Source organism: Ochlerotatus camptorhynchus, unplaced genomic scaffold (genome assembly GCF_037179485.1).
Source record: "Ochlerotatus camptorhynchus isolate MF236.1 unplaced genomic scaffold, CSIRO-AGI_Acam_v1.1 ptg000379l, whole genome shotgun sequence".
Taxonomy (NCBI): Eukaryota; Metazoa; Arthropoda; class Insecta; order Diptera; family Culicidae; genus Ochlerotatus; species Ochlerotatus camptorhynchus.
In genome coordinates this window covers 1,478,197-1,494,189 of record NW_027040867.1, presented here as the reverse complement: position 1 = coordinate 1,494,189, position 15,993 = coordinate 1,478,197, and the positions used below count along the sequence as shown (strand labels likewise).

The 15,993-nt window shown below is 39.3% G+C and overlaps 1 protein-coding gene across 1 annotated transcript in view; it reads right to left on the bottom strand.

Annotated features, from left to right (window-relative positions):
• Positions 1–15,776, bottom strand: part of LOC135710360 (uncharacterized) — a 97,878-nt gene extending 82,102 nt beyond the window's left edge. Inside the window, exon 1 of the mRNA XM_065232911.1 lies at positions 15,684–15,776. The gene's annotated coding sequence lies outside the window, so the exon portion shown is untranslated. The remainder of the gene's footprint in view (positions 1–15,683) is intronic.
• Between the last annotated feature and the right edge of the window lie 217 nt (positions 15,777–15,993).

Below are 15,993 nucleotides of genomic sequence, written 5' to 3'. Positions count from 1 at the left end.
ACTGAAAAAGCGCATGGGTTTCGTAGAATATTGGAAAAGATTTTCAAAAAAAGGGCTGACAAAATCAGGTCATTACTGAAGTAATGAAATTGGGTTGTTAGCGGAATGCTTAAATGAAACAGCAATAAAAGGTTATCTTCCATTTAATTCCACTTAATTAATTTTGGTATCCATGACAGATACGTACAATGTGCAGTCTTCATCAGTGTCATTCCCACTAAAGAACTTATCAAAATCTAACCCCCTTAAGTACTCATCCCCTAGGTAAAAAAGTCAAGATCACAGGTATAAGGTCATTACTGTATTATAACAAAAAACAGTGTCACTATCGGAGGAAAATTTTCCCAAACGTTTTTTGGCGAGAATGGTCGAAAGAGTCAATTTTTTTTAAATATGTTTTTCCTCCAGAGACACCGTGAGGTATGAACCTTGACCACTTTGCTGGGGCCGTCCTCACAGCTACTGTGTCGAAGACCACAAATCTATAGGAAGCATACAGCATGGTCAGCTCTCAAAATCACGATAAAAGATCCCGTTCAAACATTCTATCCGCTCAGGGCACGAGGCGATGCTTCCGATAAGTTTAAGTTAGGTTTTCGCTTAAATTTTCCCGGAGACACATGATCTGGCACAGTATAAGCAAGAGAGCGTGAAAAAACAATTCTAGCGTCTATTAAGACACACAAAGGTCCTGCAAAGTATTATCAGATCTGAAAAAAAAACTATCCGTTGACTAGCACCGTATTCAACAGAAGAAAGAAAGTTCGAGTGTCCAGGACCACATTACCCTTATCCGGACATGTTCCGGGTACCTCTAGGGAAGTGTCCAGTTTCTGACTTGGACCAACACCCATCATGCGACACCTCAAATTACATGAGAACTCAACATAAAATTAAATATTAGCCATATCGAGTGCACAGTACCACATTGGCCACATCCGGGCATGTTCCGGGTACTTTTGGAGGTATAAAATTTCTCAAGTGAAGCCGTTAGTCCACGGTTCATGATGGGGCGATAGATACGGTCCAGGTGTCGGAGCTGAAAGAAAATTCCGAGCCGCCTTCGATTGTTCTTCTGACTGCTTCCATATTTTTTTTGTTAGGACTATCCTCCGGAGTTTCTTTTGACACAGAAGATATATCCGAATTCTCCCAGAAGTCTCTTCCAACTTTCCTTGAAATTGTCATCTGATTACATAGGAAGCTTCTTCAAGAAGTCCTTTTGGCTTCCACGATAACTTCTTTTGACTTCCGCTGAAATTTTCAAGCAACTTCGTCCGCATGTTTCTTAATATTTTCATTAGAATTTTCTTAGTTAGTCTTAGTAAGTGGAAATGTCCACTGATTTCCCCTAAAATTTTACCTGGCTTCCTCCGAAAAATTCTACCTACTTTTTCTGGAACATTTTTTCCGATTTACCATAGAAGATCTTCAGATTCCTTTGAAAGTTAATCCAAACTTTATAGAAGTTTATTTTGGCTCTGGGAAATTTCTCGTAACTTTCACCCTACAATCCTTCTAAATGTGTTTCCTGCGAAATTTAAACAGATTCTAGGGAATCGAGAAATGTGATTTTCGGCAAATTTCCCGGGATGTCCTGGATAGAAAACACTAGTTCCGAGTAGTTTCCTTTTTCTGACTTGGCCAAAGCCCGTCATACGACACATAAAATTACATGTGAATTAATGAATAAGATCACAGGCGGTCATATTGAGTTCCCACATTGGTTACATCCGGACATGTTTCAGGTACCTTCGGGGAAGCCAAAACCTTTCATATGTGAAATTACAAATCACATGAGAATTTTAAATAAACATTTCTGCACGCAAACCAAAACTGTATTACATTAAATGTTAGTTGCTTTTCCTATCATCCTCCGCAGCGAATGATATAAGTTGACCCTAGAGACAATTTACATACACTTACATACACTTACCGCGATTCTCTCTGATTCCCGTTCAGCACAGAAAAGCATATGAAATCGAGATTGAGATTGAGATCGCTTCTTATTCGCTTTTAGCCGATCCATATTCTGTCTGATAATCACAATATTTGTGGTTCCGAGCCTAGTCGGCAACCTTTTTTTTATTTTTTTTCATGATTCATCACAATCCAATTTTTTTCTATCTAGCCATCTACTCTACGGTCTGGAGTACACCACAATGGCCAAGGACAAACTGTTGCAAGTCCTTGCACCGGTTTTCAACGGCTACATCCGTGTAGTTTCAGGTCTCCTGCCCTCGACGCCGGCCGACACAGCCTGCGCTGAAGTCGGGGTACTTACTTTACGGTTTCCACCACAGTCGCCATCAAAGCGGCTGCCTACTTGGCAAAAACATCGGGTAACGAATGAATCTATCTTCTCGAGGAGGGGAACCTCCCCCCAGTAGCCAAAAGCCACTGGCTGGGAGGAGACCGTTAAACATCGAAAACCGAATTAAGGACCAGTTTAGGGCAGGAGAAAACTCGGCGGCGCTCAGACATTCCGTCGCGGAGATGATAAACTCCGGGTACCCCAGACATACGCACCGTTTTACGGACGGGTCCAAATCGCACAACGGACTTGGGATAGGCATTGCGGGAAAGATCTCGCCAACGAGCTTGAGCCTACCGCCACAATGCTCTGTTTTTTTTTCTGCAGAGGCAGCGGCGATTTTCGAAGCAGCAATCACACCATCCGACCGACCACTCCTAATCCTCACTGATTACTCTCCGGTCCAACATGCCCACTCATCGGTGGATTCAGGAGATCATCAAACATGCCCCCCCCCCCCCGCTTGGGTTCCGGGGCATTGTGGCATCACTGGCAACTCCGACGCTGACAGACTGGCCGGTGTGGGACCATCTGGTGTCAGGTACATTGATGAAGTTCCCCTTGCGGACATCAAGCGATGGGTCGAAACTTCCATGCAGGCTAGGTGGCAAGAAGAATGGTTGGCAAACCAAGGACCGCTTCTAAGGAAAATAAAGGAAAGCACGTGTCCATGGGAACCTGAAGGAGCAACGAGTCATCTCCAGGCTTTGCACAGGTCACACCCGGCTCTCACACGAGTTTTCAGCCACCGTCGAGCATATCCTCTGCGTGTGTCCAAAGTACGAGCTCGTGCGGCAACACTACGGCCTTTCGGGGAATATCGGCGACATACTGGGCGACGAACCTTCGATCTTGGCTACCCTGATCTCCTTCCTGAGGGACGCTGGATTGTTCAAGGTTTGATTTCTTCCTTTCGGCCGTCGGGGCATCTCTACCGGACGGGGCCACCGTCTTCCACGGTGGAGCCTTGTTCGGAATAGTCAATAAATTAACTCAATGTCAATGGTCTAGTTTGTTCTTCTGTGTTTCCAAAATTTTAAATGTCGTCTAACTAAAACTCTGTAAATTTCAACTGTGTTTTTTCTCAAGGCAGGCCTTATATCTCTGATATTTTTCCTGCAAAGTGAAGAACTAGCCAATGGCTTAAATTCACTAAAATGAAGAAAAAAAAATACATCCCCTGGTTGGGTGCGATGATTATATTTTGTACCAGGGTTCACATTGTCTCGGAAGCCCCTCAGGAAGCGATTAAAATATGAAATTAGCCAGAACTTATCTTGCAGTGCATCATACCGCCCGAAAGATAAACAACCAAGAATACATTGACCACACAAGCACCGGGTACCACAGGGTATCACCGGGAAAGTGGCCAGAATCTGAAGTAAACTAAAATCACATCAAAATTCAAACATATGATAATTTGTTCAGGGCATGAGCCAAAATGTATCGTATGGAAATTCAAACACAAACCCATCTAGCATTCAGAAATTATCTTACTTCTCTTCCCAAAATGCGGACTTGAGCATTTTTTCGGAATTTAAATAAGAAATTAGAATCCTTTAAATTTGCACATTAGGGTCAGCTTCAGAATTGATATTTTGTATCTGATGTACATTAATTTTTCATCGTTTAACTCTGTAACAAAGGAGAATACAAAATTCTCAAATCAGACATAAGAAAATGACACAATTAGGCTACCTCACTGTAAATAGGCGCCACCGGTTCAGTATCATAAGTTCCTCCTCTACTCATTCGACTGATAGCACGAGTTCTGAATAAACAATGTCGCACTCAACGTTTTTACGCTGCAACGACACGTATGTACCTATCTACTATTACACTTGCACACCTCAGCAGGGTATCGGTCGGTCAAACTCATTTACCGTATGTAGGTGGCAAATTGATACAATACCAATACCATAAGTAAATGTATACTTATTTAAAAATAAAAAGATATTGGGGCCGTCCTCCGGCGTAGTGGCTAACATCCATACCTCTCAGGCTAAAGTCACGAGTTCAAATCTCATCCCGGACAATGGCTTAACTTTAAAAACAAAATAATAATGAAAAGATATAAACTTGCCCTCGGATGATTACGGTAAGCACCTAAAGATACGGACACGCCTGCAAACCCTTTCGAATCCTCACGAATCATTCAGAATGCCGTCGAAGGCGATGAGATTTTTGACAAATGGGTGATAATTTGCGGATGCATGTCGTTTTCAAATTAGTGAACATCAAGCCACTGCACTGTGTGTCGTTTGAGCACCTACCTAAACCGGCGCATCGGAGTAAGAATATCGCAGTACATATTTTTTATCGACCGGAACTCTGCCAGTTGCAGTCTTAGGTCTAAAGTGAATTTAAAACCTATTGTTCGAAGCAGACACAACACAAAACTGTCCATAATTTATGAGAGAGGCACCGACCGGGTGGGATATGGAATCAATATGCATTGAAGGATTGGTGTTTGTAAACATTTCCTTGTGTGTAACAGTTGCTTGAATGGGCGGTTCAATTAGTTTTTATTTCTTCTAATATATGTATCAATAAAAGATGAGCTAAATTGAACTGAGCAGTTGGTTCGCGGCAGAATGCACAACTACCTCTATGGGTAAATAGTCAGTTGAGTAATTTTTTTTAAATGCATAGTAAATGACGAAGAAAATGCAAAATAATAAAACAAAACAAACCGAATCGATCGCGAAAAAAAACATTGCAAATCTATAAGGGGTTATACCATAAAGACGTAACATAGGGAAAATGGCTCTTATGTTGGCCTATGGATCTAAGATTGGGTCCATCGCTAAAAACCTGCTATTTATCAATTTTATCTTGATGAACGCGTCATTGGGACGGTACTAATGGATATTTTTGGTCGCTATTGAAAATTTAGTCGATTGCTGAATTTATGTATGGGTCCAAATTAGGGGAATTTAGGCCGACATTGCATCAATTTATACTATTTTTAACAATTTTTAAAACCTCCTGTATCCTCGTAGCGTATTTTTCAATACCTAATATAAGGTCGGTTACAATTTTTGATGAACATCTCTCGCACGAATATGTTATGTCATTTATGCATGTTCCCTAAAAAAATTTCTCTCACCTCCCACAGTGGGACTTAAAGCATGGCTTCAAGATGGATAAAATTTCTAAAATTAAATGTGAACCGTGCTTTTATTGTAGACAAGCAAACTACGAATTTAAAAAAAAAAAAAACTTATGCTATATCAATTAGCAAACTATGATTCACAATTTGAATCTAGAGCAATCTGTGGATACATATTAGAGATGATTGTATTTATGAATTAAACCAAAAATCAAATAAATTGGAAGTTCCAGCATGGTACAATAGAGAAATAAATAATCTTATAATGTTTACAAAAGAGATAACAATGATTTAATCCTCACCAGGGTGCCTTCCATTCATTTTGACTAAAAAAATGTTTTATGAAATTATAGAATAGTAGGATATTATGATGATATTTTGTATGTGTAAGTAATAAGAAAAGATTGTGAAGTTTGTGTTTCACACATCAAACCAGCAAATTTAGCTTTGACAGAGTCACAATGAGCGTTTTTCTGATCACCTCCTTGCGAAGAGTGAAGAGCGAAGAGTGGGTGAGATAAATTACAAAATCGCTTATTGCGACTCTCATGTAGCAAAATTGGCAGGTATTATGTGTCAAACACAAACTTAACAATCTTTTCTTGTTGTTTACGTAATCAAAATATTTTCATAATGTCTTATTATTCCATAATTTCTTAAAACATTTTTTTAGTCAAAATGAATGGAAGGCATCCTCACAATTTATTTGACCATGAACCAGTTGAATTTGGAAATGTGTATGACGAGTATATTATTTAGGTAGCAAATGACATAAAATAAATAACTTTGTTAAAGGCAGACAAAAGTCGAATTATTTTCCATAAAAAATGCAACTAGATTGTAGTATCGGAAAAACGAGATCAGTAGCTTATTTGCTGATTGTTTTCAGCATGTTTACACAACACATAACGACAATGATCGGAATTATCAGTATTTCTCATACTTTACTAAGCCATTGAGAAATTTTACAGATGATAGTATCTTCATCAACATATCAAAAGGACGAAATGAGCAGTTGCAACAACATATTGATTCTAGATTTGACCTTCTCCGATTGGCATGAAACTTTGCATAATTGATTGTTTTGGGCGATAATTCACATTTTTTGAAAATTTTGCCTTTAGATCTTGTATTCTTTTAAATGGTTTCTATGACATTTTTCAATAAATTGTAGCACAAAAACGTCACTTCTGATCGAAATAACGTCTAAGACAAAGGTTTACAGAAAAATTGAAGTCAATATTTGCACACTAGCACCACTAAGTGATATCATTCTTAACTGATGTCTATTAATCTGAAGGTTTTGACCCAGTAAACAACTTTGCGAAACGTGTTATATGACCACGATCCCAAGAAATAACACATACAGCTGTTACTTGTAGATAACCATCACACACCAGTCATTTTACTACTTGACGAGAGTGACGCACCAACACTACTTGACGATCATGATCAATGTTTCAAAATTGACTACTCAACCGTCATGTACCTCAAAAAAAAAAAAAAATCGATGCCTGTTTTCAACCAACCGTTGTAGACTCCTGACCTAATAACCGTAGCCGTAATCCTGACCTAATAACACGTAACCTTCATAACATTCATTCTTTCTGCAACACATTAAAACTATTTCCTAAGTATTCAGTCAACCGTCAAGCAAAATTCTTCACACTTCTGGGACTTCATTAAGAAACGGAAAGCTGGAAACTTAATCCTTTAGTTTAGTTAAGCATCGCCCGTACAACGTCAAAACTGTTTTGAGCAGATACCGTCCCATAACATTAATCTACCATGTATACAGTTTTCTCCTGACGAAGTACAGAAAGCCCTCGATGTGCTTGATTCAACGAAAGGACCCGGAACAGACAGCTTGCCTCCTGTGTTTTTGAAGGACTGCGCCGCTACGCTGGCGACGCCCATCGCTGCTGTTTTCAACCGTTCGCTTCAAGACAGAACGTTCCCAAATACACGGAAAACGGCGTTCATAATTCCGGAAGCTACAAGTGTGTCTCCAATTATCGAGGTGTATCCATACTTTATAGTCTCAGTAAGGTATTTGAGAAACTGATCCACACAGTTTTGTACATAGCTGCTGCATCGATCATCTCCTGGCTGTTGGACACGGCTTTATGAAGCATCGTTCAACAACATCGACCTTAATGTGTTATGTATCAGCGATATTACGTAACTTAAAATCGAAGTAACAAGTGGATTCGGTTTATGTTGATTTTGCAAAAGCTGTTGATACAGTACCGCACAATCTCATCGCTGACAAAATGAACCACATTGGATTTCCGACATGGATCACTGAATGACTCTATTCATACCTGTCTAATCGCAATGCTTTCGTGATGGTGAAATCCGTGAGCTCCAGGACTTTCAACATACCATTTGGCGTGCCACAAGGCAGTGTCCTCTTATTTTTATCATTTATGATCTGTGTGACATCCTCTCATCATCCAAACTTTCTTTTGCCGATGATCTAAAATTTTTCCGTGTGAGTGTTTCTCCCACTGACTGTGTCGCGGTGCAAAAAGATATACATCGTCTGGTGCGGTGACAACGGCATGCGCGTAAACAGCAAAAATTGCAAAGTAATATCCTTCACTCGCTGCAACAACATTATTCACCATCAATTTTACATGGGGCCGGATTCTCTAGAACGTGCAAATGCAATCTGTGATCTAGGTACTACGATCCCCTAGCAACACACTTTTCACTGAACAATTGTGGTTACTTGTGTGTAACTTATTCCAGTCACAATCAAGTTGCAGCAACTTATTTTGATGGAAGTGTGCTGCTTGGGTCGATTCGAAGCTAAGATTTAACGAGTGTGTGTTTTTTTTAAGTGTTTTCTTTTCCCTTTGATTTATTTTCCGTCGATCTTGTTTTCCGTGCTGAGCACCAATGCTACCGACGCCAGGGAGGCAGCTCCCACACCTGGACTCTACCTATCGACCCATCAACTCATGAACCGGGGACCAACGGCTTTACTTCCCTTCCGAAGTAAGGCGTGATCAGAGATGTTATGCCTCAGAACATCCCGGCGGCGCCGACTGGGATTGAACCCAGGCCTGCTGGGGTGAGAGGTAATCACGCTTACCACTACACAACTCGGTCCTCTTATTTTTATCATTTATGTTAATGACCTGTGTGAAAAGAAGATATACATCGTGTGATAGTCTGGTGCGGTGACAGCGGCATGCGCGTAAACAGCAAAAAGTGCAAAGTAATATCCTTCACTCGCTGCAACAACGTTATTCACATATTACATGGGGCCGGATTATCTAGAACGTGCAAATTCAATCTGTGATCTAGGTATTACGATCGATTCGAAGCTAAGATTTAACGAACACATAAACATCGTAACTGCTAAAGCTTGGTTCTGGTTTCACCGATGTGTATTGTCTCAAGACGCCATTCTGCTCGCTGGTTCGTAGACTTTTAGAATATGTTTCCCCGGTTTGGCCTAAATTTTACGTTACGCATATCCTTGCGGTTGAAAGGAGTCAGAAAAGTTTTATAAGGTTTGCCTTGCGTCAGCTCCCCTGGAATGATCCAGTCAATCTTTCAAGTTATCCCGACCGATGCAAGCTGATTGATTTGTAATCCCTCTCTGCCAGGCGCCTTAAATTGCAACGACTGTTTATCTTCGACCTCATAACAGGCAACGTGGACTGTCCCGAACTCCTGGAACTGATTCCGTCGAATACTCCTCCTCGACGATTCCGTAATTCCCCGTTACTTGTAATTCCATTTTACAGAACGAACTTTGAATTCTTGTTTGCGTTCCATTAATGATGTTTGTAGCGAGTTTGATTTTATTTTGACCAAACATGTGTTTAGTGCTAGAATAAGGGGCTTAGATTAAATTAGGTTTTAAGTAATCAGTCTGTACGACGTACATAGTCGAAGATGGTGAGCAAATAAGTAAATAAATAAATAAATAAATATTCACGAATTACACATGCCCACTAGCGCAGCGTGGTGAGGACATTCTGAACTGCTGTCCATTAATGCCTTGACCTACTGAAAATGTTTGCCCACGACAGTAATCTTGTATATGCTAAGGGTCACGAGATATCCCCGGAAGGAACGGAAACCCCAATGTGTCGTACAAAGAACAACTCGCGAGTCCTTGTGATACAAAAGTTGGCTCGAGTACTGAATGGTTAAGAAATAACAGGGCAGTCAATCAAGAAACGTTTTACTAGGATTGCTCAGACTTCATGTAGACTTATCTAATCAAGCTCAAAACTATACCGATAAATATTAAATAGTTGATCAACCAGCAGCTAAAATTTGATTTGATATTTCGAGGCACATCATGAAAAGTTACAGCTCATTTAAAATTTTCCTGAGAGAAAAGGAAACACGATGTTGTATACTTCCCAAGTAAAAAACAAAATATCTTTTTAAATAAGATTTAGAAAAGTTTGTTCTATAAATGTTTTACAAGTGATGCAGAATACATCCTACGTTTTAACAGAGCTCTGTAAATGTTTTCTTGCTTCTTGCTACTTGCTAAGGTGGTTCCATCAGCATCAGGCAAACTGACGAAGAACTTCAGAAGAATCGAGAAAAGCTTCAAGAACATTAGGGAAGTTCAAAGAACTTCAGAACAGTTCAATCAACTTCAAGGCAATTGCTGGACCTTTTCAGAAGTTCGGAGTAACTCGGGGTATTTCCGAAAACTTCAGCAAAGTTCCAAGATCTTCACGAAAATCCAGAGATCTTTAGGGATTTTATTGATTTTTAGGCAGTTATGCAGTGGCAGATATACCAGTTTCAGGGATGTTATGAGTCTGCGAGGAATATCAGAAAACTTTAAAGCAGTTCCATTTAGCAATTGCAATTGGAAAATTTCGAGAATTTCAGGAATGATCCCAACATTTCAGAAATATTGTGAGGTCCTCAGGGAATTTTTATGAATTTCAAGAAAATTGCCGGCTGTCTTGGCTGTCTTGCAATAAGCACTCATACATAGGATTTCCAGTGAAAACTAGATGTATGAGTGCTCATCGCAAGACAGCGTAATGTGAACGAGGTATTAGAGATCGTGAAAGAACTTCTGGAATATTTAGGAAACTTTATGAAGGAACGAAAACTTCAGGTACGTCCAAGGAAGTTTAGAGATTATAGGAAAAGTTTCATGAGCTCCGAAAGTTTTGAAAACTACAGGGAAATCAAAGAAGATTTAGGATAGATCAAAGAACTTCAAGGCAGTTCAGTTCTATTAACATCTGGAAAAGTTAGGGAACTTTAAAAAAGATCTGAGAAGTTCAGAGAAGACTAAGGAACTTTATTGAAGTTCAGAGATCATTGGATCAGTTCCAATAACTTGAGAGAGTCACCAAAGACTTCAGAATAATCTAGACTTTCGGAGAAGTTTGAAGATCTTGAAGAATTTGGTTTTGGTTCGAGACAAAGTGTTGATTACAGTTTTATTATCGCCAACGTTTCGATCCAAGGGTTGTATCTTCATAAGGGCTTGTTTTAGTTTTATATCGTAACCTTTTCGGGCTGTTTTTCATTTTGTGATTTTAACCATTGTGAACATGTTTAATCAAACTTCCGGTTGTTAAAAATTTATTATGCACCTGATGGAAATTGATCAGACTATGGCGGATGATAAGTGGAAATAAGAAAAAAAAAGGAATATTCAGGAGCAGTGTTAGCTGATGGGCAACAAAGAACCCCAGGTCATCGCGATGGTGTGCATTCAGTTGGCCAACGTTCGCCGGCTAATAATGATACTGAGAGATACCGGGCAACATCCGATGCATCTCTTTCCGACTGCTGGCAAGGGGTAGCGGTTTTCCTTCCGAGATCAAAGAGACGTTTCGGAACATTAACTGCATCGGAGAGCTTCAAGGATTATTCGGGTGAGATCTTTCCTTTTTATTTATTTAGTTCGTAATATTATGATTCATATCAATTTCACCTATACAGTACTAAGAAAACAAATTTAGGAACTCGGTTAGCAGGTTGAGGTGAATCCTGACCTAACACAGCAAAAATATTAATGTTAATATTACATCCAAGAGGATGCACTTGAATCATGTCGAAAATCTCATGTAATTTTTATGGCCACAAAAATAAACAAATGCAGTAAAAGGAGCGTAATGTCAGTTCATGCACTGTATTAATGATAATTTCGTCCTTTTTGGCAAGTAATATTACACAGTATTTTCGACACGATTGAAGTGCATCCTCTTTGATGTGATATTAAAATTAATTTTTTGCTGTGTACCCAATTCTCCAATTCCTTAGTACTTATGAGGGTATAGCTAAGTCGGTGACCATCTCGTTGAGAAGGTACTGTATCAACATTCCCTTCCATTTCCCTAGTTACGGTGAAGATGGGCGTGACCGGGAATAACGACAGTCATGCTTTTGGTATTATTGTGTAGATTGGAATCAATCTGGCTAAGAATTTGAAAAGGTACGTGAGTGTCACCAGTATCCAATCTACGAAGTATACCGTAACAAAGTTAACACTAACGCTACATCGTAACCTTTTTTGTGCTGAACAAAAGACGGTAAAACTTTGCCCTGAAGGCCAAGTCCAAAGAGACCAATACTTGGCCAAAAACATCGTATCGTTTTGATCCTTTATGCTGAAAAGCTAATATCCAATTAACCTACCAGTACTCGCTAAAAACCTACTGACTTTGGAACTCATTCAACGTGAAACTCAAAATGTTTCATGAAATTTAATACCCATGTGAAATGAACTACTTGAACAATACCTTGGAGAATATTAGATTTCATGAAGGATCCTCATCGTGAAAATAACAAGATGTTGGATTTTGAACAACGCGCAAGTGCTCGTGTTCCAAAAGTTTTGTGGCGACCTGATTAAAGTCAAGTTTTACCGGTATTCTAGTTTTAATTGTGCGTATATTTCTAGATTACAATTATGGGTGCATCTTAAAAGGGGGGACGGGGGTGTATTTGAGGCGATCGTATGAACGAATACTCTAAATTTACCATGACAGTCGTTGATTCCTCAACGATAATGGTTATTTGCTTTTTATCGAATTTTTCAGCTGCAAAAAAACCAGTAACAAATTGCTGACTCCTGTAAAATAATATTAGTGTCTATGTTAAAACTGCCTTAAGCGTCATTTGAACTACGGGTCATACAGTACAATTTGCGGACTTCAAGAAGTGTTCAACAGAATCGTATCTGTATTCGACTTCCACCTGAAATGCGGTGCGTTTCGTTCAAGATTCTCATCCGTTTTTGATGGCTGGAGTGACTGACAGAGAAAATTGGTATATTCTTACTTAAATTTTTATGGTTCGACCATGTTTGTTATTTTTTATAAATTTTGTGTGTATTTTAAATTTATCTTTTTATTAGTATTATTATTGATTCTAGCAACGTCATTGTGTAGGAACAGTAAATATATAAATATCAAGTAAAAAACGATTGATAAGCAACTACAATAGTCTAGAATTGAACACCATTGAACATAATCGGGACGAAATAGCATGAACAAATCAAATGAAGCTTATTTCCATCAGAAATCTGTCAATGGCAATGATTAAACCTATGTGGAGTACCCTATTGTGGTCCATTTCTTGAAAAACTTGTCATATCTCAGCGATATTTCAATGTATTTTTAAAATATTAAATGTTTTCTAAGTAATGTTTTTTCCCTTGATTGCTGAATGCTGAAATGCTTTCAGCAACGTGGGGCGTTAGGTAGTGATGCAACGTCGCAAGAACTATTCCACAGTCGCAGGCAGTATATGAGAAAGTCAAAGGCATGTTTTTTGGCCTGTAAACTTGAAGAAATACTTCAAATCTCCACATACATATTGTGAAATAAGTAAAGAAGTTTGCGTTTGACTAGTACTGTCGTATTAAAGGCCCTTCGCTCATTTTTCAACTTCTATTCAATTTTCATACTGCCGTACTCTAGCGGAACTATCCACCAGAAGGTAGGATCAGACCTTTCTCTAGCTTATCAATGATCATACTAAAGCTTCATGTTAGATAGCATTTCCAACAAACTATGATTATTTGTTTGGATAAGATGCAAGAAATACCGTACCCGAAAATTTATTTATTTGAATACCCGTACCCGACCCTAAACCATATCTACTGAAAAGGATATTTAATCCGGGATGATTATAATTACTGGAAAAAAAAAACAGCTTAGGAAACAGTTTCGATACTGTACCGAAATTTTTTGTTGTTTTCGGTAACAAATTCAATGTGGTGATATCTGTGACAAGTTACATATACAGTAATACAATATTTTGGTTTAAACACATCTTTGAAATGTGGCATTTTGACAGCCATCATAGTTATACGCCGATGCGCGCCGGCGCCACCGCTGATCAAAGTCAACGGCGTCACGCCGCCACGCAACCACCGCCACCGACGAAAGGATCGGCGCACAGGTCTAGTAAGTGTCCTTTGATTTGTGCATGCCCTACACACCAAATTACTTATATTCTATTCGGTACTTTTCTTTGCTGAATTTGTTTTGTAAAATTTAATTTGTACCGAAAGTTTTGTAAAATATATTGTTGTACCAACTTGCAGCAATAAATCATACTGAATTTCCGCGCTTTTGGAAAAATTACCGTTCTATGGACAAGTAATTAATTAATTAATTTATTTATTATTATGCTTCTGATTTTATGTTGTCTTAATGAAATTAATGAGATATCCGATACACTTCCCCGTGCGGCATAACAGTCCCATTAGCATTTTTGACGAAAATGAGTTATACATTGGAATCAATTGTCACGGACCATCACTTTACAATGTACACACAAAGTTTTCTACTTTGTTCAGAAATGTCGCCAAAAATTCCAAAACTATGTTGTCTCATCCATAAGAGCCCATGGAGAAAAAAAATCTTCAACAGCGTTTTTCGCAGCTTGCTGTTTTAACGAATGCTGAAAAGGGCAGCACAGCTACCATTCATTTAGATAGGTATTTACTAGTGAAATTTAAAAATGTTTCATAATATTCTCCATACAAATTTAAAACTTTGGTGTGAACCATTATCAGTCTAAAATTTTAGAACAAGCTAATTGTTTGGGATACGAATTGAACTGCAATGGGATAAGCATTGGTTTAATGTATGTAAACATTTTTTCAAAGTGAAGCACCCTACACCAAACATATCATAAATCTGTAGTCTACCTGGTATTACATTTCACGATTCAAGTGATTGTTGTATGAATTTCAGTTTTTTTTTCAAAAGATTGGTGAAATAAAGTACTTGAGCGCTGTGCTTTTTCCCAAAGCTACGTGACGCAATCTACCCAAAAAAGCATAAAACAACGCCAACTCGCATCTGTTTGTTACCAGCTTCCTCTCTATCGTTTCCAAACAATGTAGTCTCCCATCCACAACAAAGATCGTTGTTCCATTCTTCTGCAGTTCAAACAAGACCTGCACTCAATGAGTCTGTTAGACTGTCAACAGTTTGTTCACCGAAACCGGTACGCCTCGTGATCCATATCCATAGCGCGACCGTCGAGCCGCAGCTACACTCAATCAGGTGGGAGGTCATTTGCCAGCAACGTAAAGCGTTTTGCACTCATAAGAATTTCAAATTTTAATTATTTTGACATTGCACTTTATAACGCGGACAATCTGGCAGTCACATTCACTGATTCATCCATATGCGAATATCGCTTAGAATTTTCAGCCTTAGTTTGAAAACAAATGCACGACCGTTGTTTCTTGATACCAAAAAATCGACGAAAAAAATCAACGCAATATATAGAATATTTATTTTTAGCGGGGCACTGAAATCTGTTTGGCTTTATAATTTTCACTGCTTGAGTTGCGTTCACTCTCGCTCTCGTGCTTGAACGGGTTTTCTTTTCGACATTCGGCTTTTCCCTAGCTCGCAAAATTTTTCACCATCTCACGTCACTGCTATTTTTCGCTAACGGCCTGCGGCAGCTAAAACGACCTGCATTTGCATTTCGTTTTATTTGTCTGCATAGATCCAACCGAAAATTGCTTCCCAGTTTGCTTATCCACTTAGCGCCTGCTGGACGGAGGAGGTGTCACCTAGGCGCATCAATATCTATCTCGTCATTAGCCAATTGATTGTGCCACGAGCAACAGACGCGTCATAACACCCGCGGTACAGTGCACAATGACCGATCACCACCATTACCACCACATAGCACTAGACTCGTTGTCGGGTAAGAAGAGTTACGGGAGGTTTATTTGGCAAGGCCCGTGACTCAGCATGCGAAACCCCTCGTAGGTACCTCTTGCTCGTTAGTCCGGATGGGTTCAACCACGATCGTTCCGCGTTCTCAAATCGACTGACTGGCGCGGAACGGCTCAACGTTGTTCAATCGAGAACCGTAAGAAATTATTAAGGTTTGCAACCACGAGAGAGTTGTGTAGTATAGTGAGATTTTGAGCACGGTGAGAATCGTAGTAATCGAGAAAATAGCAGCAGTGTCAGAGCTCCAACTAAAACAGACACGCGAGCCGACTTCAACGTGGTGAGGTAGTGGGTGATCGAGTTTGCATAGTGAGTAATACTGACGTCATGCTTTAGTTGGTCTACAC